The sequence below is a fragment of the Triticum urartu genome, chromosome 7A (assembly GCF_056163025.1).
Source record: "Triticum urartu cultivar PI428250 chromosome 7A, HENAU_Tu73, whole genome shotgun sequence".
In the NCBI taxonomy this organism is placed as follows: Eukaryota; Viridiplantae; Streptophyta; class Magnoliopsida; order Poales; family Poaceae; genus Triticum; species Triticum urartu.
This window is the reverse complement of record NC_141879.1, coordinates 111,380,057-111,407,056: the sequence shown is the minus strand read 5'-3', so window position 1 is coordinate 111,407,056 and position 27,000 is coordinate 111,380,057. Positions and strand designations below refer to the sequence as shown.

Below are 27,000 nucleotides of genomic sequence, written 5' to 3'. Positions count from 1 at the left end.
TAGCTTGTTTTGGCTTATTAGGTTTTCTTCTGTAGAAAAAAGGAGTAGCCATCATCACTCTGATCTTTTTGGTGTTTGTTGTAGTGGTTGGTGACTGTCCTACTCATTGATGACAATCTGTACTGAGATGAAGGCAACTACATCTTGCATAGGGCAACATCTTCCTTCAAGAGAGCACAACAACCAGGGAGACAGAGCAGACCACCAGGATCAGCAAAGAAATATGCAAGAACTCCAATGGCTGATGAGTCATGGAGGCTGCCGAATTCAGTGCAGCAACTGGCTGCCAACATGCAATAACCACCAAGCCAGTACTTGCTCAGAGAGCAAGAACTGCTTGGTGGGAACCTTGCTGGTGCCGAGATGCCGGAGCCCACCACAACAATTGATCTTGGCCTGCTGTCTGCATCCAACAATCCTGAGGAAGCCGCCAAGCTGCTGTCAGCGCTGAAGACCTGGGGATTCTTCCAGGTCAGTTTCTTTATTACTTCGTTCTCGAGTTTCCTGTTCCTAAGATTGAATCTTTTTTGCATTTTTGGTTCATGGTGTACTTGTTATTTCTGTAACACGCATCAACCTGTGTGACCAGGTTTCTAACCATGGAATGGAGACCACTATGATGGATTCTGTGATGACCCCATCAAGGGAATTTTTTCACCTACTGCTCGAAGAGAAGAAGAAATGCAGTAACCTGATAGATGGCAAGCATTTCTAGGTAGAAGGGTATGGCAATGAACAGGTGTCACTACCGGAATCGCCCCCTATGCCGACGGCCAGGGCCGTCGGCATAGGCCTGAGTCTCGTCGGGGTAGACCTATGCCGACGGCCCCCGTCGGCATAGGGCCATCGGCAACATATGCGTCGGCACAGCCAGGGAGGCCGTCGGCTTAGAAAAGCCGTCGGCATATATGGTACGCCGACGGGGGCCGTACATCTATGCCGACGGCCCCGGCCGTCGGCAACTATCACGCCTAACGGCGGCCGCCGTCAAGTCTGCCCAATGACTGATAGCCACGTGGCACCCCTATGCCGATGGCCTAGTCGTCGGCTTAGTCAAAACCTATGCCGACGGCTAGACCGTCGGCATAGGGGTGCCATGTGGCGACCAGCCGCTGCTCTAGGACCAGGTCTATGCCGACGGCCGGGCCATCGGCATAATTTGAAACTAAGCCGACGGCCAGGCCATCGGCATAGTCCTTCATGTCGTGGTTCTAACTCTGACAGTTATGTAGGGGGGTGAGTATGGAGAGGCTAGATCCTAGCTATTGGGAAGTTGTTACACGCGAGGTTTACGAGTTCAGGCCCTTCTTGGAGGAAGTAATAGCCCTACGTCTAGGAGCCCGGAGGCGGTCGACTGGATTATGCGTGTATAGATTACAGGGGTGCGAACCCTTCTTACTGAGGAGGGGGGTGGCTTATATAGAGTTCGCCGACCCCCTCCTGCCCTCAGTAATGCAGGGTTTTAAAGTACATTTAAGATGGGGTGTTACTGGTAACGCCTCTAATAAAGTGCTGTAATGACCATGAAGACTACTTAACAACTGACCGTTTGCCTACGGAGTGACTGTAGATCTCCTGGCAGTCGAGTGAATAGCTTCATGGTCGAGTGGTAGCTTCTTGGTCGAGTGTCTTGAACCCGTCGAGTGGAGTACCTTCAAGTCGATTGATGGGTGATTCTTCTAGGGATGTCCTTGGGTAGGACTCTTTGGGACGGGTCCGTGCTCCTACCCCAGGTACATAGCTTCATCATTAGCCCCCGAATGGATCGAGGTTAGAGTGGGGGAAGAGTTGGGGATCCTTTCCGACCGGTTCTTCAAGGTTGTAAGAGTGCCTCGCTTAGGGTCAGTTGTCGCGGACGACGTCACCAACCTCTTTCAGTCGCCTTGATCCATTCCAGGCCCTTCGTCGAGTGAATATCCTTGCTTGCGACATGCCGAGTGTTGGTACGAGCGGGATACTCTGTTTTTGGCAAGCGGTTCTGCGGCCCGCGGATCTCACAGGATTTGGATTTTGGGAAGCGCGCGGGACGGGAGTAGCCGCAGTAATCGGAAGTGAAAAAGCGGAAAACTCCTCGATCTTCGCGTCGCCTTTTTCGCCACGTACTGCGCGCGCGTCTGTTGCGGGATTTGACTGGGCTACCTGGGCCTACCGGTCAGTCACTCGGGAGCAGCCCCTTATAAGTTGCCGGCTCGGGGTTTCCAAGCCGCGCGCTTCTCTTCTGCTTCCTTCTTTCTTTCTCCCTCTCTCCCTTCGCCAGCTCTCCTGCGACCCTCGGCCGTACCCTAGCGCCGTTAGCTCGTGCGAGACCTCGCCGGCGACGATGGTGAAGGGCAAGACCACTGCTTTGGAGCGCGCGAAGAAGGCGGCGGCGGCGGGGAAAGGAAAGAAGTCTTCGCGAGGTGGATCTTCCTCCCGGACCACCCTGCTCAAGGGTTGGATTCAGGGCGATTGGATGCCATCGGTGCTCCGGCAGGAAGATCTCGACGACATGGTCGAGGGAGGAGCCATTCCCCACGAGGCCGCGCGTCTCCCGGGGAGGGAGATTGAGCCGCAACCCCGCGACGATGAGTGCGTGCTCCTCGCCACCCACATCGACCGAGGGTTTTCTCTGCCTCCCCATCCATTCTTCCGGAGCTTCTTGAATTTCTTCGGAGCGCAGCTCCATCACTTTACCCCCAATTCCATAGTCTACCTTGCCGCGTTCATTTCCATGTGCGAGGCCTTCCTGGGTTGCCGTCCGCATTGGGGGCTTTTCAAGCATATCTTTACTTGCCGCTCCCAGTCGGTGAAGAAGGCCAAGTCGAGTGACGAGAAGACGCAAGTCATCCAGTTGTGCGGGGGTCTGGCGATCCAGACGAGGGGGAAGAGCTGTTTCCCCTCTATCACCTTCCCGGAGTCGGTCCGCGGCTGGCAGTCGACCTGGTTCTACTGCCAGGACCAGGCGACCCCCGGGCAGTCGACCGGTCTTCCTCTTTTTTCACTCGACCGAGCCGAGAAGCCTATCTCTCTGAAGGTCACGCCGGAGGAAAGTGCCCAAGTCAAGGTATTGGCGGGTCGAGTGGTTGAACTTGTCCGTGACGGGGTGACTGGGATGGACCTGTTAGAGGTCTTTCTCCAGAGGCGCATCCAACCGCTCCAGGCGCGAGACCATCCGATGTGGTTGTATTCTGGCCTTGACGACGCCACTCAGATCCACCCGGAGGAGGTCACCGATGAGATGCTAGAGGGGTGGCTGTCAAGCATCACGGGGAACAAAGACAACCCCCGAGGAGCCAGAAGGGTGATTCCACTCGACAACTCATATGAAGTGGATCAGGTATGTCTTTGTGTCGGATATCTGGCCTTCTGTATTAGTCTTCTTTGTGTAAGTCGACTGACTTTCGTCCCGTCTGTTATCGTCCAGGCTACCACTGAGATGTACTCGACGCCCAACGGGGCACAAGGGCTGACCGAGGAAGGTGAGGGGAGCGGAGGCGAGAGCGGGGACGACCAGGTCGAGTGGGAGTCCGACGGTGAGGGAGAGGAGGGCGACGACATCTTCTCCAGTGAGGAGGAGGAGGAGGCTGAACCCTCCCGCCCGGAGGGACGGTCGCTCGCCCACGATCCAGCGCAGGAACGTGGCAAGGCGGCCGCTCCTGTTGGGCAGTCGTCGAAACGCCCTCGGACTTCTTCTCCTCCGCCGACCGGGAAGGCTCCCAAGCACCCACGAACGGCGCCATCTAAGCCGCCCAAGGCCTTGCCCAAAATGAAGATAGCTGTTCCCACCATTTCGGGGTAACAACAACACTTGCTTTCCTTTGTCGACTGTGGACGGATCCTTGGTCGATTCACTGGGCCAACTGACTAACTTTCAAGATTTGCAGTGGTGCAACTTCTGAGGTCTCCGCCAGGAACGACGACCAAGAGATGGAGGACGCTGTCACCTCCAACCCTGGTACGATCACTGCCGTCCTGCTTACGAGTCGACTGAAGCGTTGGTCGATTGAATGTTTTCCTTGCAGCTCCTCCTCATGTTATCGACCTCCCGGACGACGACGACAACACACCACTGAGGGTGAAGAGGAAGAAGAAGGTGTTGGCTGGCAAGGCTCCGCAATCCACTCCCGCGCCTGAGGCTGCAGTTCGGGATGATGGCGAACCCACTCGGGCTTCCGTGACTTTCGCTGTTCCTTTGACGAGTGCGCAGCCTTCAGCGTCGACTGCAGATCCGTCTTCGCTTTTTGCCGCGTACCCCGTCCCTGAGGACCAAGCGGCTGCTGCGAAGGAGGCTGTATGCCAGGCTGGAGTCATGATGGAGCAGGTAAAAGTGGCTCGGGAGGCTTGCCAGGCGACTTACGAGGCAAGCTCGGCTCTTCAGAGCAATGTCTAGGTCAGTCGACTTCAACACTTGGTCTGTTTTGGTATGTTCTTTGAAGAATCTTCAACACTGGGTGTTTTTTTTTCTTTTTTGAACGAGTGGGGGCATGCTAAGTGCACCCACTGGGTGTAGTCCCCGAGACTACGGTCGACTGCTGGCAGTCGGCTGTAGTCTTTAAATTGAGTCATAGTTGAGTTTCTTCGCTCTGTCTGATCGGGCCATGTCGAATGGAAGTCGACTGCGGGCAGTCGACGTCTTTCTCTCTTTTTTTACTAGGTGTAGGCTTATTGTCTCTCAGCTGCTCGGAAGCAACTTGTCTTTGACTCGACTTCAGGGGTCGGTCGGGTGGTCTTTGACTCGACTTCAGGGGTCGGTCGGGTGGGATAGGAACCGGTGGGGGCACGCTAAGTGCACCCACTGGGTGTAGTCCCCGAGACTACGGTGGACTGCTGGCAGTCGACCGTAGTCTTAGTATTTATTGTCTTTGTTGCTCTTCCTCTTTTTTTACTGAGATTGCAACTCCTCCCCTTTGACTTCAGAAGTCTTGTGATCTTGGAACCCGCTTGGCTGACCTGGAGAAGCAGCAAATTCAAATGAACCTCGATCTGGAGCTGGCCAGGACGGAGCTGCAGAAGGTCAGAGACGGCGCCGCAGGTAAGACGCCTTTGTCGACTGGTTAGTTTTCAGGCTTGAGTATCTCTTCGCTTTCTCCGACTCAATCATCATTTTTGCAGAAAAACTGAAAGAAGCTCTGGCGAAGAAGGATCAGGACTTGGCTGCTGCCCTTAAGGAGGCTGATGACAAGACCGCTCTGGCCGCGCAGAAGCTGGCTTCGGTCGACCGATTAGAAGGGGAGAACACTAAGTTGAAGACCGCTCTGAAGGAAGCCAACAGGGAGTGTTCGCGTTGGAAGAAGGAGCACCTCACCCTGAGCGAGAAGATGGAAAGCATCGCTCGCAGGAGAGACGACCTGGAGAGCTACTTGAGGAGCTTTGCCAAGAAGCTGTACATCAAGCTCGAAGGTGCACAAACAGTTCCGACTGGTTCTTTTTGTGTCGACTCAGTTTTATGAAATTTGACTTATCCTTGGGTCGTGCATGCAGAACTTTGCCAGAACTTCGAAGAGGAGACCGGGCGGATCGAAACAGGTTTGGATCCAATCAACTCTCCGGTGCAAGACGAAGTTGCCATGAACCTGCTCCGACTGGAATCCCGCATTGACGGCGTCGTGGATTACTTGGCTCGACTGAAGGTCGCCATGACACGGATCGACCCGACGCTTTGGCCAGAGTCCACGCTCCAGAACGATCTCGAGTCTCTGATGACTCGACTCAACGGAATCCCTGACCGAGTGCAAGAGTGGAAGAAGTCTTCAGCTCGGTGTGGTGCCGACGTGGCTCTGTCTCTGGTCCGCGTCCATTGCAAGGAGGTGCGGGAGGAGAAGCTGGCCGCCATCCAAGTTGCCAACACGAGGAAGCACAACTTCCAGGACTTCATGGAGACATTTATTGCTGCTGCTACCCGCATCGCAGATGGGATCGACTTGGAAGAATTTGTCGCCCCTGCCAGTCCTCCTCCTCCTGAGGAATGAAAAAACTTGCCTTGGGATGCCGAGTGTATTTTGTAATCCGTTAAACTCTGCCTTAAATTTGTCTCGGAATGCCGAGTGGAAGTGTAACAGTTAAACTCTGCCGAGCTGTGGGCTCGAGTACTTTGATCTGAGGTCTCTCGGATATTTTAGGCTTTATTTGAACTTGATTTGTCGTTGAATCTCTTTGTGGATGACCCGTCGAGTGGGATTTGATCTTCACTCGAAATAACTTTGTGTCTGTGGTGCAGCTCCGAAGGAGAAGGTGGCGGTCGACCTGCCCCTCGTCGTCCTTGGGAAATGAGAAGTGTTTCATACTTAGGTGAGTGCGGGACTGCAGCTAAGCCCCCGAGTGGGAGGTTTTCTCTCCACTCGGTAGGATTTTTCAAACTTAGGCGAGTGCTGACCGCAGCTAAGTTTCTTCGTAAGAGAACTTAGGCGAGTGCTGGACTGCAGCTAAGCCCTTGAGTGGGAGGTTTGCTCTCCACTCGGTAGGATTTTCAAACTTAGGCGAGTGCTGACCGCAGCTAAGTCTCTTTGTAGGAGAACTTAGGCGAGTGCTAGACTGCAGCTAAGCCTCCGAGTGGGAGGTTTGCTCTCCACTCGGTAGGATTTTTCAAACTTAGGCGAGTGCTGACCGCAGCTAAGTCTCTTCGTAAGAGAACTTAGGCGAGTGCTGGACTGCAGCTAAGCCCCCGAGTGGGAGGTTTGCTCTCCACTCGGTAGGATTTTTCAAACTTAGGCGAGTGCTGACCGCAGCTAAGTCTCTTCGTAAGAGAACTTAGGCGAGTGCTGGACTGCAGCTAAGCCCCCGAGTGGGAGGTTTGCTCTCCACTCGGTAGGATTTTCAAACTTAGGCGAGTGCTGACCGCAGCTAAGTCTCTTCGTAGGAGAACTTAGGCGAGAACTGGACTGCAGCTAAGCCTCCGAGTGGGAGGTTTGCTCTCCACTCGGTAGGATTTTTCAAACTTAGGCGAGTGCTGACCGCAGCTAAGTCTCTTCGTAAGAGAACTTAGGCGAGTGCTGGACTGCAGCTAAGCCCCCGAGTGGGAGGTTTGCTCTCCACTCGGTAGGATTTTCAAACTTAGGCGAGTGCTGACCGCAGCTAAGTCTCTTCGTAGGAGAACTTAGGCGAGTGCTGGACTGCAGCTAAGCCTCCGAGTGGGAGGTTTGCTCTCCATTCGGTAGGATTTTTCAAACTTAGGCGAGTGCTGACCGCAGCTAAGTCTCTTCGTAGAAGAACTTAGGCGAGTGCTGGACTGCAGCTAAGCCCCCGAGCGGGAGGTTTGCTCTCCACTCGGTAGGAATTTTCAAACTTAGGCGAGTGCTGACCGCAGCTAAGTCTCTTCGTAGGAGAACTTAGGCGAGTGATGACCGCAGCTAAGCCCCCGAGTGGGAGGTTTGCTCTCCACTCGGTAGGATTTTCAAACTTAGGCGAGTGCTGACCGCAGCTAAGTCTCTTCGTAGGAGAACTTAGGCAAGTGCTGGACTGCAGCTAAGCCTCTGAGTGGGAGGTTTGCTCTCCACTCGGTAGGATTTTTTTTGAACTTAGGCGAAACGGGTTCGCCGCTAAGTCACCCACTGGGGGTTCTCGTATGTAAACAGAAGTGACAGCAATCATTGGAACACTCTTGACTTTGATAAAAATGAACTGCGGAAGTTTCTCTTATTACATCTTTATGGGAAGGAACTTAAGTGTAAAAGGGGCGGAGTAGTTCCGCATTCCAAGCTCGCGGCTCGTCAATCTGGCGATCAACATTGTAGAGGTGATACGCTCCGTTGTGGAGGACTCTGGTGATGATGAAGGGGCCTTCCCAAGTAGGAGCAAGCTTGTGTGGTTTCTGTTGATCCACTCGGAGGACCAAATCTCCTTCTTGGAAGGCTCGACTCTTCACATGTCGGGCATGGAATCGACGCAAGTCTTGCTGATAAATGGTCGATCTGATCATGGCCATCTCTCTTTCTTCTTCCAGGAGGTCTACTGCATCTTGCCGAGCCTGTTCTGCTTCATCTTCGGTGTAAAGCTCAACTCGGGGAGCGTTGTGAAGGAGATCACTTGGCAGAACGGCTTCGGCTCCATAAACAAGAAAGAACGGGGTTCTCCCAGTCGACCGGTTAGGGGTGGTCCTTAATCCCCACAAAACTGACGGAAGCTCGTCGACCCAGGCACCTGCTGCCTGCTTGAGATCACGCATTAGCCGAGGCTTTAGTCCTTTGAGGATCAGACCATTTGCTCTTTCAGCTTGTCCATTCGACTGGGGATGGGCGACTGACGCATAGTCGACACGAGTGCCTTGAGAGGCGCAAAAGGCTCTGAACTGGTCTGAATCGAAGTTTGACCCATTGTCAGTGATGATGCTGTGAGGGACTCCATATCTGAATGTTAGTCCTCTGACGAAACTAATAGCAGTGCCAGCATCGAGGTTCTTGATGGGTTTAGCTTCAATCCACTTGGTAAACTTGTCGACTGCCACAAGCACATGGGTGAAACCGCTCCTGCCTGTTCTCAGAGGACCGACCATGTCCAGTCCCCAGACAGCGAAGGGCCAGACGAGTGGAATGGTCTTCAGGGCTGATGCGGGCTTGTGGGACATGTTGGAGTAGAACTGACACCCCTCACACTTGTCAACTATCTCCTTTGCCATCTCATTTGCTCTTGGCCAGTAAAATCCCGCTCGGTATGCTTTGGCCACAATGGTCCGGGAGGACGCATGGTGACCGCAGGTCCCCGAATGGATCTCATCAAGGATCATCTGACCCTCTTCCGGAGTTATGCACTTCTGACCGATTCCAGTCGCGCTTTCTCTGTACAACTGCCCCTTTATGACTGTGAAGGCCTTGGATCGGCGGACGATCTGCCGAGCCTCTTCCTCGTCCTCTGGGAGCTCTTTCCTTAGGATATACGTGATGTATGGTATCGTCCAGTCGGGAGTGATGGTCAAGACTTCCATGATCAGGTCGACCACAGCAGGAACTTCGACTTCAGTCGGATCTGTGGCACTTTTCGGTTGTGGGGCTTCTTCTGTGAAAGGATCCTCCTGGACTGACGGCGAGCGGATGTGCTCCAAAAACACATTGCTGGGAATGGCTTCTCTCTTGGAGCCTATCTTTGCCAAATCATCGGCTGCTTGATTTTTGAGTCGGGGGATGTGATGAAGCTCTAACCCCTCGAATTTCTTTTCTAGCTTTCTCACTGTGTTGCAATAACCGGTCATAGCCGGACTTCTGACGTCCCACTCCTTCATCACCTGATTAACCACCAAATCTGAGTGCCGTAGACCATGAGGCGACGGACGCCGAGTGAAATGGCCATGCGCAACCCATACAGAAGTGCTTCATACTCTGCTTCATTGTTGGAGGAATCGAAGTGAATCTGGAGGACGTATCTGAGCTTTTCTCCTCGGGGGGAGACTAGAACTACCCCAGCACCAGAACCATTCAGCATCTTAGATCCATCGAAGAACATGGTCCAGTGCTCCGAGTGAACTTGAGTCGGAAGCTGCTGTTCAATCCACTCGGCGACGAAATCTGCGATTGCTTGGGACTTAATAGCCTTCTTTGCTTCAAACCTGATATCTAAGGGAAGGAGTTCAATCGCCCACTTAGCCAGTCGACCAGTTGCATCTCTGTTATGCAGTATCTCTGACAGTGGGGCGTCGCTGACGACTGTAATGGAGTGGTCAGAGAAGTAATGTGAAACCTTCTTCGTGGTCATGTAAATCCCATATACAAGCTTCTGGTAGTGAGGGTATCTTTGTTTTGAAGGGGTCAAAACTTCAGACAGATAATAGACTGGGCGCTGAACTCTGAAGGCCTTTCCTTCTTCTTCCCGCTCGACCGTGAGTACTGTACTGACAACTTGTCTCGTGGCCGCAATGTACAGCAGCAGAGGCTCTTTGCTGATTGGGGCAACAAGCACCGGCTGGGTGGAGAGCAGAGCTTTGAGTTCTGCAAACGCTGCGTCAACTTCTAGAGTCCACTCGAACTTGTCAGACTTCTTCATCAGTCGGTAGAGAGGCAACGCCTTTTCACCGAGGCGAGAAATGAATCGACTCAAAGCGGCCAAGCAGCCTGTAAGCTTTTGGACATCGTGCACGTGTACAGGACGCTTCATCCGGAGTATGGTGCCAATTTTCTCAGGATTGGCGTCGATCCCTCGTTCAGAAACGAGAAAACCGAGTAACTTTCCGCCTGGAACTCCGAATGTGCATTTTGATGGATTGAGCTTGATATCATACCTCCTGAGGTTGGCAAAAGTTTCGGCAAGGTCAGCTCGCAGGTCGGAACCTTTGCGTGACTTGACCACAATATCATCCATGTATGCCTCCACATTCCGACTGATTTGAGTGAGTAAACACTTCTGAATCATTCTCATGAACGTGGCTCCGGCGTTCTTGAGGCCGAACGGCATAGTGACATAACAGAAGCATCCGAATGGGGTGATGAAAGCTGTTTTGATTTCGTCGGGTCCATACAGACGGATCTGATGGTACCCGGAATAAGCATCTAGAAAAGACAATCTCTCGCACCCCGCAGTCGAGTCGACTATTTGGTCGATGCGAGGGAGAGGAAAATGATCTTTCGGGCAGGCCCGATTGATATGTTTTATATCAATGCACATGCGAAGTGACTTGTCCTTCTTGGAGACCATGACGACATTGGCGAGCCACTCGGAGTGGTAAATTTCTCGGATGAACTCTGCTGCTAAGAGCCGAGCCACCTCCTCGCCAATGGCTTGCTTCTTCTGGACGGCGGACCGTCGAAGATGTTCCTTCACAGGATTGAATTTTGGGTCGACCCGTAGACGGTGCTCAGCCAGCCCCCTGGGAACTCCAGGCATGTCGGAGGGTTTCATGGCGAAGATGTCCCAGTTCTCACGGAGGAGCTGGATGAGCGCTTCTTCCTATTTGGAGTCAAGCATCGTTGAGATGTGAGTCGGGGCAGCATCGGGGTCGGTCGGGTGAATGTCGACTGTTTTTGTTTCACCGGACGACTAAAAAGCTGATTCTGAAGCAGGCTTCTTGGCTCGTAGCAACTCGCTTGGGTCGGCAGTCTTTTGGTACTCTTGCAGTTCGACCACTGCCATCTGAGCATCTGCAATCTTTGAGCCCTTCTGAAAGCACTCTTCCGCCTTCTTCCGATTGCCTGTGACAGTGATCACACCTTTGGGGCCAGGCATCTTCAGTTTGAGGTACACGTAACATGGCCGGGCCATGAAGCGTGCGTAAGCTGGCCTGCCCAAAATGGCGTGATAAGCACTTTGGAAGTCCACGACCTCGAATGTCAACTTTTCCTTGCGGTAATTCTTTGAATCACCGAAAACCACATCAAGAGCGATCTGGCCGAGTGATTGGGCTTTCTTCCCAGGAATGACTCCATGGAAACTTATGTTACTGGTGCTGAGTCTGGATATCGGAATGCCCATTCCTTTCAATGTTTCAGCATACAGTATGTTCAGGCCATTGCCTCCATCCATCAGGACTTTAGTCAGTCGAGTGCCTTCAACAATTGGGTCGAGCACCAAAGCTTGCCTCCCAGGGGTGGCAATGTGCGTCGGGTGATCAGACTGGTCGAATGTGATGGCAGTCTGAGACCACTTCAGGTAACTGGGTGTTGCCGGGGCAACCATGTTCACCTCTCGGTTAATGACTTTCAGTCGACTTTTGCTTTCGACATCGGCAAAAATCATCAGGGTGGAATTGACTTGGGGGTATCCATCATCACTGTCTTCCTTGTCCTTGACTCTGTCCGACTCTTTTTCCTTATCCTTGGACTGTTTTCCTTGGAACTGCTGGATCAGGAGCCGGCACTGTCGAGTGGTATGCTTTGGGTAAATAAAATTACCCTCTTCATCCTTCTTGGTGTGGATGTGACATGGCAGATCCAAAACATCATTTCCGTCTTGATCCTTGACTTTTTTGGGCTTCCAGGTGCCCTTGGGTTTTCCCTTGAAGTTTCCCTGGGCTACGGCCAGGGCCTCTCCAGGAGCGGCTGGCTCGGCCTTTCGCTTCTACTTCCGACTGGAATTGCCTCCAGTTTCCTGGGCGATTGCTTTCTGCTTGCCACTCCGGAGTCGATCTTCGTCTTCTCCGTTAGCATACTTGGTGGCAATCTCCATCATCCGATTCAGAGACATCTCTCCAGTTCGACCGAACTTCAGATTCAACTCTCTGTATTTAACACCTTCCTTGAAGGAACAAACTGCTTGATGGTCTGGCACGTTCTCAACCGAGTGATGCAGCGTGATCCACCTCTGGATGTATTCCCTCAGAGTTTCATTCGGCTTCTGCACGCAAGACCGCAGCTCGGTTAGGCTTGCAGGTCGCTTGCATGTTCCTTCAAAGGTTGTGATAAACACTCGGGAGAGGTCCTCCCAAGTGTAAATGCTGCTGGGTGCCAACTGATTTAGCCATGCTCTGGCGGAGCCCTCTAACATGAGAGGCAAATGCTTCATGGCCACCTCGTCATTGCCACCGCCAATCTGTACAGCCACTCGGTAATCTTCGAGCCAGGTGTCAGGCTTAGATTCACCGGTGAACTTGCCGATTCCAGTCGCCAACCTGAAATTGGGAGGTATCACTGCGGCTCTGATGGCTCGACTGAAACACTCTGGCCCTGAAGCGCGTACTCTGCTGCTGGCAGGCGCATCTCTGTTGTGGCCTTCTCGATGAGCTCTGTTCCTGTCAACCAAACCTTGAACGAGGATGGATCTCGCATCAAAGCCTGGGTCTCTGGGGTCGACTGGAATCCTCTGCCCAACACTATGAGGGTGTCTGTCATCTTGCCGTCGAGGCGCATATGACCCACTCCTCGAGGGAGGGGTTGGCACTCGACGTCGATCATCACGGTCGAATCAGTGATCATACTGTTCATTCCTCCTGTACTGATCATGCTGGCCACCACGTCCCTCACGCCTCGGGGGCGATCTCGGGCTATGAGCTGACTCGACTGTATTTGTTGCGACAGACCGACTGTGGATCCTATTCCGCGACTGAGGGACTGCGGAATTCTGGTCTCCCGCCGCCCGGAGCAATGCTCTGATCTGTAACAAGCCCCTGCCAGCCTCCGACTGGGAGGGCTGAATCGATTCTGCTATACGGGCCGCGGCGGCCAGATTCTGAACTGGGGTTCGATATACCTGCGTCGGCGGGAAGAGCTGGCGTCGACTAGACTCGGGAGCCCGCTGACGCGCTTGCTCGTCGAGTGCTCGCTGGAGATTCTCCAGTCGAGTGCGCTCGGCCAAGTTGGCCAAACGCGCGTCCTCCAAGGCCCGGGCCTCGGGGGTCTCTCCGACGATAGGAGTGCGGAGCGCGTCCATGTTCCGGCGGCGAAGCTCCTCTCGCTGCAATGACGTGAGAGGTTCGGGGAGATACTCGTCGTGGGGATGCGACGGATCGCCCCCACCAGCGCCTCCATCAGTGCGAGGGAAACCAGGGGGACTGTGTGTTCCATCGACCGCCAGAAACTCAGCCGCTGGATCGCTGCTGTCGCACTCGGATGCGGTCTCCACGGAGCCAGTCGACAGGTCGAACAGGCCGTAGAGGGATTCGACGGGCTCGATGGCCGCGACTTGCGGGGCTGCCGATTGGCGGGCCACGGCGTGCCTCACCCACCGCTGAAGTCTTGACCGACCGGAGAGCTTGCGCTGGTGGGAGACAGGGCGGGGAGACGATACGGGGGCCGACCCATATTGGGTCAACGGTTGCCGCAGGAGGACGCCACGAACGCATGCGCGGAAATGTGTCGCACCGCAGGCGGGGAGCGCGTCGATGTCGAGCGGTGCCTCCTGAAGCCAGGCGGAGACGTCGACGATGAAGGTGAGTGCGCCGAGACGGATCTCGCGGTCCTCCACCAAAACTCCGCAAGAAAACATGATCAAAGGGATCGAGAAAAATCACAACTTCTCCAACTAAGCGCTAAGATTCCGGCCCCACGGTGGGCGCCAACTGTCGTGGTTCTAACTCTGACAGTTATGTAGGGGGGTGAGTATGGAGAGGCTAGATCCTAGCTATTGGGAAGTTGTTACACGCGAGGTTTACGAGTTCAGGCCCTTCTCGGAGGAAGTAATAGCCCTACGTCTCGGAGCTCGGAGGCGGTCGACTGGATTATGCGTGTATAGATTACAGGGGTGCGAACCCTTCTTACTGAGGAGGGGGTGGCTTATATAGAGTTCGCCGACCCCCTCCTGCCCTCAGTAATATAGAGGCCTAGCCGTCGGCACAGTTTTAAACTAAGCCGACGGCTAGGCCGTCGGCATAGGCGCCCACGTGTCAGCTACTGGGAGCTCACGCTAGCCCTATGCCGACGGCCTAGCCGTCGGCATAGTTTGCTTTTCCTTTTTTTCTTTTTTCTGTTTGTTTTCAGATCAATTCAATTCAAATAGCAGCACATATCAGCAGATATATATGATGAGATAGACATATAAAACACAACGGGATATCATCCGGCACCATCACAACAATATATGCATAAGCATCACCACACACAAGTCTCTAAATGAACATCATCACAACCAACATAAGCATATAGAGAAGCACACAAGTCATCTAAATGATCATCACCACACACAAGTCATCTCAAGCATCATCACCACACAAGGATCATTGAGCACCGCGGAGGTCGTCACCGCCAAGACGGCCAAAGCCCAGGTCGTCAGTGCTAGCGGCAGCACTACCGCCAAGACCGCCTCCGCCTCCGCCTCCGTGGATCGGAGTGGTCGGGCTCCGTGTCTCCGGAGTGCTGCGAAGACCACCGCCAACGGTAGATCCACCTGTTCCCTGGATGTTGAAAAGACATATGCACGGGATATATGACTGTGTTGAAAGGCATGACATGCTTTGGGTGAATAGATTGGGGATGAACTAACCGGCGAGGGGCCAGCGTTCTGTGCCACAAACTCCTCAAAGCTCATCAGCACTGGTTGTGCTGGAGGGCATTGTGCTGGAGGGAACTGAGGACACCTGCCGGCCGCCATATCCTGAAAAGCCTGCTGCATCTGGCTATCCCTCTGCACTTGGTGTTCATAAAGCCTCTGATGCCACGCCATGGTCTCCTGGCGTGTGTACTCCATGTAGGCCTACGGTATGACATGATGGAACTCATAAAACTACTAAATGCGGAAAATGAAGTGAGAAATGAAGATAAGAGGGAAAATACTTACAGATTATTGCTCCTGAAAGAGGTACTGTGTACTGGTCACTGGCTGGCTCGTGCGCTGGCTCAGGCTCGGGTCGATCCGACGAAGCTGTGTGTAGGAGATACTAGGAGTGATCACAGCATCAAGAACCGCCTCCCGACCGTGCTCCTTGGGCCCCATCCTCACCACCGCCATGTCGTCTAGAGGCGCCGCAATAGGGTCAGGTGTGTCAGGATGTAACTCCAGATACGCTTCGGAGTAGGCCTTCTTCCTCTCTGCGGTCTTCTTGCCGTAGTACTTGGGCTCGCCAGGCTTGGGGTCCTTCCGCGTATGGGCGATCTCCCACGCCTGCATGTGTGAGAGCGGCCGCTTCAGTTTCTCCTCCTGCACCACCAAACAGAGGTTAGTCATACATAAGAAAGTGATGGTAAATAGAAGAAGAATGTTTAATGGGGTTAGTCATACATTAACTGCCTTGTGGAGATAGTGGTTTCGGTTTCCCTGAGCATGTACTCCCTCTGTCCCTCGGTTAGCCTTATTTTTGGTTCTCATAGCCGCCCAGGCTCCAGCCTCATCACACCAAAGATCCACCAATGCCGCCCAGGACTCGTCTTTTCCATAATACCAATTTGGACACACCTACATAATAAAAGCATAATGGCATGTAGGTGTGTCCAAATTGGTGTTATGGAAGCATAAAGCATAAAGCATAATGTACCACAAGGTAATGAAAGCATAATGAAAGCATAATATATGAAAGCATAATGAAAAATCTTTTATACTTACCGCCAAGAACTCAGGCCTCTCCAAGGTAATGCCCATCCTCCGCGCTTCTTCCTTGGTCATCTTCACACCAAGATAGTCGTGGTAGTATGTGGAGATGGCCACATAGCGCACCTCGTACTGCATCTGGCGGGCCTTCTTCTTGCATTGGCGCAGCACGATCTGGTCCGCTCTAGCCCTGTGCTCCGGAAGAACTCGATAGAATTTCTACAATCATGCATGAAACAAGAATGGGAGAAGCCATGAGTTAAATCATTCATGAAACTAGAATGGACTTGTGCTTCTGAAGAGAACTCACCCAGAAAGTAGTGATCACGGCCTTGGCATGGGTCTCATGGTCCGCGTGGCGGGCCGCTTCCCAGTGGTCCCAGCTCGTGGCCAAAACCCGACGGTCCGGCTGCCTGACTGGATCAGAACAGTACAACCCCGGCCAATATAACTTCAGCAAGACGGTGATGAGGCCGTTGGGAATATGGACCCCTTTAGAATATATCCAGTTGCTGCAAAAGAATGAACTATTAGCATGTGACAAGAAAAATAAATAACAACCGGAATAAGCATGTGACAAGCAACATAATGAACCACTTACTCTTTTCCCGTGGGCTCAATGAGCCACTTCTGCTCCTCAGTAGCAGGAACCTGCTTTGGTAGCTTTGCGTTGCCACGCAGCAACCCCTTCGTGTCAACCCCCTTCCCGTCACGACCATCATCCCCGCCACCACCCTCCTCCTCGCCTGCCTCCCCCTCCCCATCCTCCTCCCCAACCTCCTCCTCCTCCTCCTACTCGCCTGCCTCCTCCTCCACCTCCTCCTCCTCCTCCTCCTCCTCGCCTGCCTCACTAGAGGAGGGTACCTCACTAGAGGAGGGCCTCAAAGACAACACCCCTAAGTCGGTGAGGGTGCGCTCTTTCTGGCCACGACCCCCTGTAGTGGCTCTCCCCCCAGCACCTTGTCCTCTAGAGGCTCTCCCCCCGCCCCCTCCTCCTCTAGGGGCACCTCTCCCTCGACCTCCCTGTGAGGAGTCATCGTCAAGTAGCCGAGGGGGAGGATTACGTGCTCGACCACTCCGACTAGGCAGGCCAACGACCTTGCATAGGAAACCCACGCCGTCGGCCTTCCCCTTGCCCATGTTCCACGAACCTGCATTGAAAAGAGAAAAAGCAATTAGTAAATTAATGAAATGAAGGAAAAGGCATGATAATAAACACATTAATAAAAATGCATAAAAAGGCATATTCCTAAACTATAGAAAAAATACTTGAAACGTACATCTGCTAGAACCCATATGAATCATCACTGTTGTAACCTCTTTCTCGGTCCGTCTCATCATCACTATCAATCATATCATCTTCGTTGTCCGACGGAGGTGGAGGCTCTTCCTCGTCGTCAGCGTCTTCGTTTAACTTTTCTAGCATAAGTATGTCATTTTCATTGACAATGGTCTCACCATCATTCCGTGCATCGTCGACGTTTGGGTCACATTATCATCACCCAATGGTCTAGCGTCATCGTTTCTAACCACATCATCATCATCATCATCATCAGGTTGCTCTTGATAGAACACTCCCTCGTATGTCATGGGGTTAATGTTGTAGTAATCGTCTTCATTCGGGTCTGGTAGCTTACCATGTGGCGACACCTTGAACACAACTTCCCAACCCTTTAGATACACTTTCTGGCATGGGTAAGGCAGATAATATACTTGTGTAGCTTGGGTAGCCGCAATGAAGAGATCGGCTCCGGCATAGACGGTTGATGGTTTAACTTCGACCAAACCAATGGAAGGCGTATGTTTTACCCCCTCCCGCGGATCGAACCATCGGCATTTGAACACAGGCAGACTTAGGGTCTCATGCCCCTGGCGGAATTTAACCTCGTATATACTTTGTACCCTTTCATAGTAGTCTACTGAATTTTGACCGGGGGTGTACACTCCGGTGTTTATAGTTTTGGGATCGGGGCGGCTGTTTTGGTGCTCCTCTTTATGGAAGCGATACCCATTCACATCATACTTTTTACATGTCATGACGGCAGGGTCAAAACCCATGGAAACCCATCTCAATTCATCATCCATAGATATGTTCAGATCTTTTCCCTACAAGTATAATGGAAATTGTTGCGTGCATTAGTTCGGTTAACTAATAAATGTTGAAGTAGGTATTTAATAGGGGAGTGTGGAAAATTACTTTCTCCATGAACCAAGAAACAAAATTTTTACGTCCAGGGTTTCCATGACGGAGAAGAGTAAGTGCCTCCGCCTTAGTAGGAGGATTCACTCCCGTCCATTCCTCTTGAACGAAATCACTAAAAAAAGATAAGCGGTGTTAGACCGGGACTAAGTGAACATGAAACATGATGATGTGGAAGACATAAAGGAATGGTGTAGTGGTATTACCTCATCCACACTTCCTCAACTTCCTTGATGTTGTGTAAGATATAAAACATGAGGTGCTCCCACTCTTGTCGTGGAATGTTATAAGATTTCGAGGCCCCAGCCCTCCCACCTTGCGCGTTGATCGAGCCTAGGTTGATACTTGGGCTCTTCTATATTGTATCGAGGCACCTTGTTATGCAGATGGGGAACGTGGTCTGGATAGTATGATGTCCTGAGGTCTGACACCTCCTCTAGGATAACTGCCTCAGCTATGGAAGCTTCAATCTTAGCTTTGTTTCCACATTTCCGTCGGAGATGCTTGTTCTGCCTCTCAGGGCCGTACTGCCAGCGATTTTGCACAGGGCCCCCCAACAATACCTCGTTCGCGAGGTGCAGAATGAGATGTGTCATCGGAGTAAAGAAGCCTGGCGGAAAGATCTTCTCTAGCTTGACTATCAACTCCGGTGCCTTCTTATGCAATTTTTCAATCACCTCTTTACTTACTTCTTTAGCACAGAGCGTGCGGAAGAAATGGCTAAGCTCGGCAAGCACTCGCCAGACATGCTCGGGGACATAGCCTCGAACCATCACCGGCATTATCCGCTCAATCCATACATGGTAGTCATGACTCTTCAGGCCGGTCACTTTGCCCGTTGAAAGATTGACTCCCTTACTTATATTCGATGCATAACCATCGGTGAACTTCAAAATTTGTTTCAGCCAGATAAGTACTTCTTTTTTTTCTGGCGGTTTAAGGACAAAGTCAGCATCTGACTTGAACCAGTTTTTTCGACCGCCTGTGGGAGGCTTCATGTTCAGGCGTGGTCTATCACAAATTCTCTGTTGATCGGCTCTAGCTTTTACGTTATCCTTCGTCTTATCAGGAATGTTGAGGATCGTGTGGAAAAGTGACTCTGCCACATTCTTTTCGGTGTCCATCACATCAATATTGTAAGGAAGTTTGAGGTCCTTGAAATAGGGAAGCTACAAGAAGGGTGTAATGTGCGTCCAGTTGTGCATCTCACCATATCCCTCGAAGCCTTTGGCTTTGCCTTTGCCTTTGACTTTAGGCTTGAGAGATTTTAGCTGAGCAAGAACATCTGCCCTCGAAAATGTTAGAATCTCGGTTACTTCATGAACAACCCGGCCTTTCGTGAAGTTCTTCTTGTCTTCCCTGTCTGGATGGTCTGGAGGGAGGAACTGTCGATGCAGGTCAAAGGCTACATACTTGCCACCCTTACTCAGCCAAATCATTCGCAGAGCCTGCATGCACACTGGGCATGGCATCTTACCACTTGTACACCATCCGCAGAATAGAGCATAGCCGGGAAAGTCATGCATGCAATAGTGCAACCAAACTTTCATCAAGAAATTTCTCTGCAAATCCCGGTCGTATGTCAACCTCGGAAAGTACCAAGAATGGTGCAAAGCATCCACAAGCGGCTGCATAAACACACCCAATTGCTTCCCCGGGTAGTCAGGCCCCGGAATGATGAGCGACAAGAACATGGTCTTCCGTTGCATTAGGGCACCGGGAGGAAGATTGAGCGGAATTACAAACACAGGCCAGCAGCTGTATGGATTGGACGACATACCATATGGATTCAACCCATCACCTGATATGGCTATTCTGACATTCCCAGCCTCGGCTGCTTCCCCGGGGTATTCTTCATCGAATGACTTCCATGCTTCCCCTCCCGATGGATGTATGATTTTTTTGGATTGTACCTTATACCTTCCTTGTGCCACTTCATCATTTTGGCAGACTCCTTCGTGATGAAAAGGCGCTGCAGTCTTTTTATAAAATCAAGATATCGAAGAACCTTAACGGGGATGGTTAGCTGCTTTTTCTCACCATCCTCACCGACCACCTCAATGTACCAAGACGAACCGCACTTCCTACAGTACTTGTCATCCGCATACTCGTGCCTAAACAAAAGGCAATTCTTCGGGCAAACATCTATTTTCTCATAATCCATAGAGAGTGCCTTCATGATTTTCTTTGTATCGTACATGCTTTTCGGCAGTTCATGACCCTCAGGGAGGCTGTTAGCCCATACTCCCAGGAATGCTTCGAAGCATTTCTGGCTACAGCCGTACTCAGCCTTGACTGCAATCAGTTGCGAGATGGCATCCAGCTGAGATATTTTCGCACCCGCATAAAGAGGTTTCTTCGACGAGGCCAAGACCTCCAAGAAGGCCTTTGCGGTTGCCTCCGGCTCCTCCGGTTCATTCTCTGAAGGTGTCGCATTTGCCGTTTCTGCAACAATGACATCATCTAGCATGTCCCTGACCCCGTCGTCCTCATATCCATCGATGCGTTGTCGCATCACCTCCTCTCTACCACGGTCCTGCTCGGCTATGTTTATCGGCGGCATGTCAAAATTTGGCATATATCCGTGCGTGCGAAGGTGCTCACTCATGTCCGTCTGATTTCTACGGTGACATCTGGCACATCTCGCACAGGGGCATGGTGGGATAATTCTCATTGGACGACGGAATATCTCCTTCAAATACACATCGGTTTTCGCGATCCACTCTGATGTTACTCGATTCCGACGGATAAAACCACTGTACATCCACTGATTATCTGCCATCCTCTGCTTTTTTGCAACCCACACAACATAATTAAGGATTCACTTAAATTAATGGCATCAAATTTTCAGTTTCTACCGCGTTTAATCCACCTACATCTCTAATAGGTAAAGATGGGTCCTAATCCCACCCGAGGATGTGTAGATTGAGTACGTTCTCCATTCTACCCTGTTCCGAGACAAAATTTCGGCAGCACCTCCCCGCTGTTCTCTAGATACACGTCTCGGCAAATAGCCAAGAGAATGTGCTCCAGAGAACAATGGGGAGGCGCCGCCGAAATCCTGTCTCGGAACGGGGTAGAACATGGAGAACATACCCAATCTACACATCCTCCGGCTGTCCGTGGAAAACGCTGGACAATCCAAAAGAGCTGCGGTGATAAATATGCAATTGAATGCATATTTATCCATGCAACCCTTTCGGACGGGAGACGCCTAGGTTACGTCAGTTGACTTGAGAATGAAATCTAGTGATATGAAAAAATGTAGGGGATGGACTTGTAGCTCACCCTCGGCTGTAGAGGAAGTAGTCGAACAGCAGAGGGATGCTCAGGGGGACCAACGCGTCGTACAACTGTCACTCCGATGAAATGCGACACCACAAAGCCTGCAAATTCCACCGAAAGAACAACTTAGATCATCACATCTCAGTAAAGTGTCAAACTTTTGTCTTCTATTTTTTTAGCAACATCATCATGAGTATCATTTTTTTAGCAACATCATCACATCTTAGTAAGTCTCAAAATTTTGTCTTCAATTATTTTATCAAGATCATTATGAGTATCAAAAAAATAACAAGATCATCACATCTCAGTCAAGTGTCAAATTTTGTCCAACATCCATCCATCCATTCATCTATCATTAACTTTACCACATACATTCGTCAACATGACCTAACATTAAATATATGACAAACAAAACAGAATCGCATCGGAATCCATCTATGATTCTAATAACATCCATGAATCCATCTAAGAAAAATTTATCCATACATCCATCCACCTAAAAATATATGACAAACAAAGTTTCTAAAAAAATTCATCGACATTCCATCCATCCACCATCTATGATTCTAACAACATCCATGAATCCATCTAAGAAAAATTTATCCATACATCCATCCACCTAAAAACAGTAGCAAGAAAAATTAGAACATCACAACTCATAGAACATCACAATATCATCATCATCGTCTAACAATCATCGAATCATAAAAAAAACATCATCATCATCTAAAAATTATTGAAGCATAAAAAAACACCATCATCTATCATCAACATCATCATCTACCAATCATCTATCATCTATCATCATCATCATCTACCAATCATCTATCATCTATCAACTATCACATTTAGCCCTCTTATCCTCTGCAAAATCATGAAAAAACAAAAAAAATCTGGGGAGGGAGCCGGACCTAACGGAGAGGAGGTCGATGCGGCGGCGGGGTGGCTGCGTTGGGCGGGGACGAGGTTGGGGTGGGGCGGCGGCCAGGGCGGGGACGAGGTCGAGCCGGGGCGGGGGCGTCGGCCGAGGCGGAGACAAGGTTGGGGACGAGCTCGGGGCGGGGAGGGGCGTCGGCCAAGGCGGAGACGAGGGCGGGATGGGGCGTCGGCCGGGGCCGAGACGAGGTCGGGGCAGGGCGGGGCGTCGGCCGGGGCGGGGACGAGGTCGGGGCGGGTGGGTGGAGCGGCGGCGCGGCGCGGGTGGGTGGGTGGGGACGGGGCGGGTAGGGCGGAGCGGCAGCGCGGCGCGGGTGGGTGGAGATGGCGGCGGCCGGTGGCGGGGCGAGCGGCTAGGGGGGCGTCGACAGCGTGGCGAGGGTGGCGGCGACGGTTGGCTGTCGAGGAGAGGTTGGGTGCGAGGAGAGAAACGAGTGGAGGAGGAGGGCCGGGGTGACGAGGATAAGGTGGCCCTATGCCGACGGCCAGGCCGTCGGCATAGGAGTGGTCCCACCTGACAGCGACAGGGCCATCGAGTGGATAAGGGTGGCTCTATGCCGACAGCCAGGCCGTCGGCATAGGGAGGAGGCCTATGCCGACGGCTATGCCGTAGGCATAGATGGCAACTACTTTTTTTAAAAAAAATAGTCCCACCTCGCCGAGGGAAAAGCAATTAGACCTGTTTAAATAGTTCACTAATTCAATTATTACATTTTTAGATTCTTAGTTTACCGTCTGTATGGGACCCGGTACCCCGCACCTGGAGGGGGGAAACGGACGCGTGGGGTCGCCGGCGGCGGCGCCGTCCGTGAGGGGGGCACACCCCAGACACGCGTCCCGCCTCTTCGGACATGCCACCACACCATCAGGTTCCATCGCACCCGCACCATCCCCCTGCGATGTTTCGGTGGCATAGCTACACCCCGAAGGCCACCCCGAATCCCAGTTGACCAGTAGATCTAGCCCTTTGACTTTCGCCGGACGGGCTTTGATCGGTGGACTCTTCCACCTGGTTGTGATAGGTCAGCCCATAGCAACATCCCCGAACACGGTTTGGACACAACCCAACACTAGATTCCCTCCGGTTCCATCGCACCCGCACCATCCCCCCCTCTAAGTGACGGCTGCTCTGCCTTCCGTGGAGGGGGGCCACACCACGGAGCCCCAAGACGGGCGTCTACGCATGCCAGAACACTTTCACACATGCATCGGGACCCGTGCGATGTTTCGGTGGCATAGCTACACCCCGAAGGCCACCGCGAATCCCAGTTGACCAGTAGATCTAGCCCTTTGACTTTCGCCGGACGGGCTTTGACCGGTGGACTCTTCCACCTGGTTGCGATAAGTCAGCCCATAGGAACATTCCCGAACACGGTCTGGACCCAACCCAACACTAGATTCCCTCCGGTTCCACCGCACCCGCACCATCCCCCCTCTAAGTGACGGCTGCTCTGCCTTCCGTGGAGGGGGGCCACACCACGGAGCCTCAAGACGGGCGTCTACGCATGCCAGAACACTTTCACACATGCATCGCGACCCATGCGATGTTTCGGTGGCATAGCTACACCCCGAAGGCCACCGCGAATCCCAGTTGACCAGTAGATCTAGCCCTTTGACTTTCGCCGGACGGGCTTTGACCGGTGGACTCTTCCACCTGGTTGTGATAGGTCAGCCCATAGCAACATCCCCGAACACGGTCTGGACCCAACCCAACACTAGATTCCCTCCGGTTCCATCGCACCCGCACCATCCCCCCCTCTAAGTGACGGCTGCTCTGCCTTCCGTGGAGGGGGGCCACACCACGGAGCCCCAAGACGGGCGTCTACGCATGCCAGAACACTTTCACGCATGCATCAGGACCCGTGCGATGTTTCGGTGGCATAGCTACACCCCGAAGGCCACCGCGAATCCCAGTTGACCAGTAGTCTAGCCCTTTGACTTTCGCCGGACGGGCTTTGACCGATGGACTCTTCCACCTGGTTGCGATAAGTTATCCCATAGGAACATTCCCGAACACGGTCTGGACCCAACCCAACACTAGATTCCCTCCGGTTCCACCGCACCCGCACATCCCCCCTCTAAGTGACGGCTGCTCTGCCTTCCGTGGAGGGGGGCCACACCACGGAGCCCCAAGACGGGCGTCTACACATGCCAGAACACTTTCACACATGCATCGGGACCGTGCGATGTTTCGGTGGCATAGCTATACCCCGAAGGCCACCCCGAATCCCAGTTGACCAGTAGATCTAGCCCTTTGACTTTCGTCGGACGGGCTTTGACCGGTGGACTCTTCCACCTGGTTGCGATAGGTCAGCCCATAGGAACACTTTGTTGCAACATCTGGGCTGACCTTAGACAACCGGGTGGATACGTCTACTGCTCAAAGCCTGTCCGTGCAAAGTCAAAGGGGTAGATCCCGTGGTCAAACGCTACAGGGTTTGGCGGGACGGGGGCCCTAGGGGGGTAGCAATGCCACCGGAGCGTCGCACCGGGACCTCATACAAGCCGAGTGCCGGGTGCCTACGCCTGCCACCATGCTTATATAACCATAGGAGGGCCACCGCAACACCTGGCGGCATTGCTACCCCCCAGGTACCCCGTCCCGTCTAACCCTGACACAGACGACCGCCGGGTCTATCCCTTTTACTTTCGCTGGACGTAGTTTGACCGGTGGACCTTTTCACCTTGTTGTCATAGCCCAGCCATAGGTACACCCCCCAACACAGTCCCGGCACAACCCACCCCAAGATTCCCTCTGCGTCGGCCCGACATGGCCGTTCCCCCCCCCCTTGGGGCACGGCGGCATCGACGCCCGTGAGGGGGGAGGGGGCACACCCCGGAGCCGCGTGCCTGCGCCTGCCAATGTTCCCACAACCGTAGGAGGGCCCACCGCAACACCTGGCGGCATTGCTACCCCCCACAGGTACCCGGCCCGTCCCGTCTAACCTCTCCATGACACGACGGAAGAAGGCCCGTGTGGGGGGCAACCGATATATGTTTTCTATACATTTAAGTTAATGAAATTAGTATTGGAAAAAAATAAAAAATAATAAGAGAAAATACAAAAAATATAAAAATATTATTAGAAATCTATGCCTACGGCCTAGCCGTCGGCATAGCTACGGCCACGGAACGGTAGAGCCCTGGATCGATGACATGGCGTAGGGCGGGGATCAATGACGTGGCAAAAACGTGGGCCAGGCCTATGCCGACGGCCTAGCCGTCGGCATAGAAATGCCACCCCACGGGACCGGCGAACGACCCGGATCGATGACGTGGCGGCGCGGTGGATCGATGACGTCGGCGTAGCTATGCCGACGGCCACCGTTAGCCCATCGACGTAGCCTGACGCCGTCAAACTGTCGTCGCCGCATGGGTAGACGGGCCACGTGATATGCCGACGGCCTGCTCTATGCCGACGTCCCGCGTCGGTATATTCGGAGAAACGCCGACGGCTTATCTATGCCGACGGCCCCCGTCGGCATAGATGGGTATACGCCGACGGCCTTTCTACGCCGACGGCTTTAGTTGTGCCGTCGGGGTAAGACCATATATGCCGACGGGGGCCGTCGGCATAGATATGCCTGTCGGCAACTGCCTAAATTCTGGTAGTGTGTGGGCTCAAGATCAGAGATTGGACTGGTCTGATCGACTGCACCTTAGGGTTGAGCCGGAGGGTGGGAGAAACCTTGCCCATTGGCCTACACATCCCAAATCGTTCAGGTAATCTATCAGGGATACTTCAAACGGATCTTTCTATCTTGTCTGCTTTGTAGAAAAGAGTTCATTTGCTTATTCCTGTCTTGAGTTACGGAACCTGACAGGGACTGCAGAAACAAAATAGACATTAGTAAACTAGGCTTGGTTTAATTGGACTACCTGAGCTCTGTTTGCAGGGATGATCTGCACGAATACGCATTGAAGTGCAAGAGAATCAAAGCCTTCGGGCAATGGCCAAGCTTCTGGAGCTTGATGAAGACTGCCTCGTTAATCAGTTTAACAGCAACGCCCCCACTTTTGCTAGATTCAACCACTCCCCTCCGTGTCCAAGACCTGATCTTGTCCTGGGCATCAAGCCTCATGCCGATTTCCCTGCTCTCACGGTTCTTCTCATGGACAAAGACGTCGTGGGGCTGCAATATCTTAGAGATGGAACCTGGTACAATGTTCCAGCTGTGTGTGACCACACCTTGCTGATCAACATTGGTCTTACAATGGAGGTGACCATCTCTGAACCTCCGGTAATTTTTCTCCCATATGAAGTTCTTGTCTTCTTGGTGACTTCCGCCTGACCGTTCCTCGTGCAGATAATGACCAACGGGATCTTCATGGGGCCAATGCGTAGAGTTGTGACTAATGCCAATAAAGAGAGGATATCAATGGCCATGTTCTATGGTGTGGATCCCATGCAAGAGATTGGGCCGATAGCTCATCTGTTAAGTGAGGAGCAACCGGCACAATTAATACAGGAAAATGAAGGCCAAGGACTTGTTAGTGTTGCACCATGAACATTACGCTGGAGGCCGAGGACCAAGAATTGCCGATGCACTGAAGATCTAAGTAAGATGGCTGTAGTTCCATGCTAGAATACCCATGGAAAGTAAATAATTGGTGAACTTACAGGGAGTGAATCTGGTTAAAATGAAGAATCAGTCTGGTTTATGTTTGTTTGTATTAACATGCTCTCTGGGCACTTTCATATTCTCTTATCTGCTCAAGTGTCTCCA

At 52.4% G+C, this 27,000-nt stretch overlaps 1 pseudogene across 1 annotated transcript; it reads left to right on the top strand.

The window, feature by feature from the left end:
• Positions 1-237: 237 nt before the first annotated feature.
• LOC125518449 (protein LATERAL BRANCHING OXIDOREDUCTASE 1-like) lies at positions 238-27,000 on the top strand (annotated as a pseudogene). The gene is made up of 5 exons (XR_015611547.1): positions 238-471; positions 590-741; positions 25,886-25,996; positions 26,170-26,493; positions 26,581-27,000. The product of XR_015611547.1 is annotated as a protein LATERAL BRANCHING OXIDOREDUCTASE 1-like (transcript).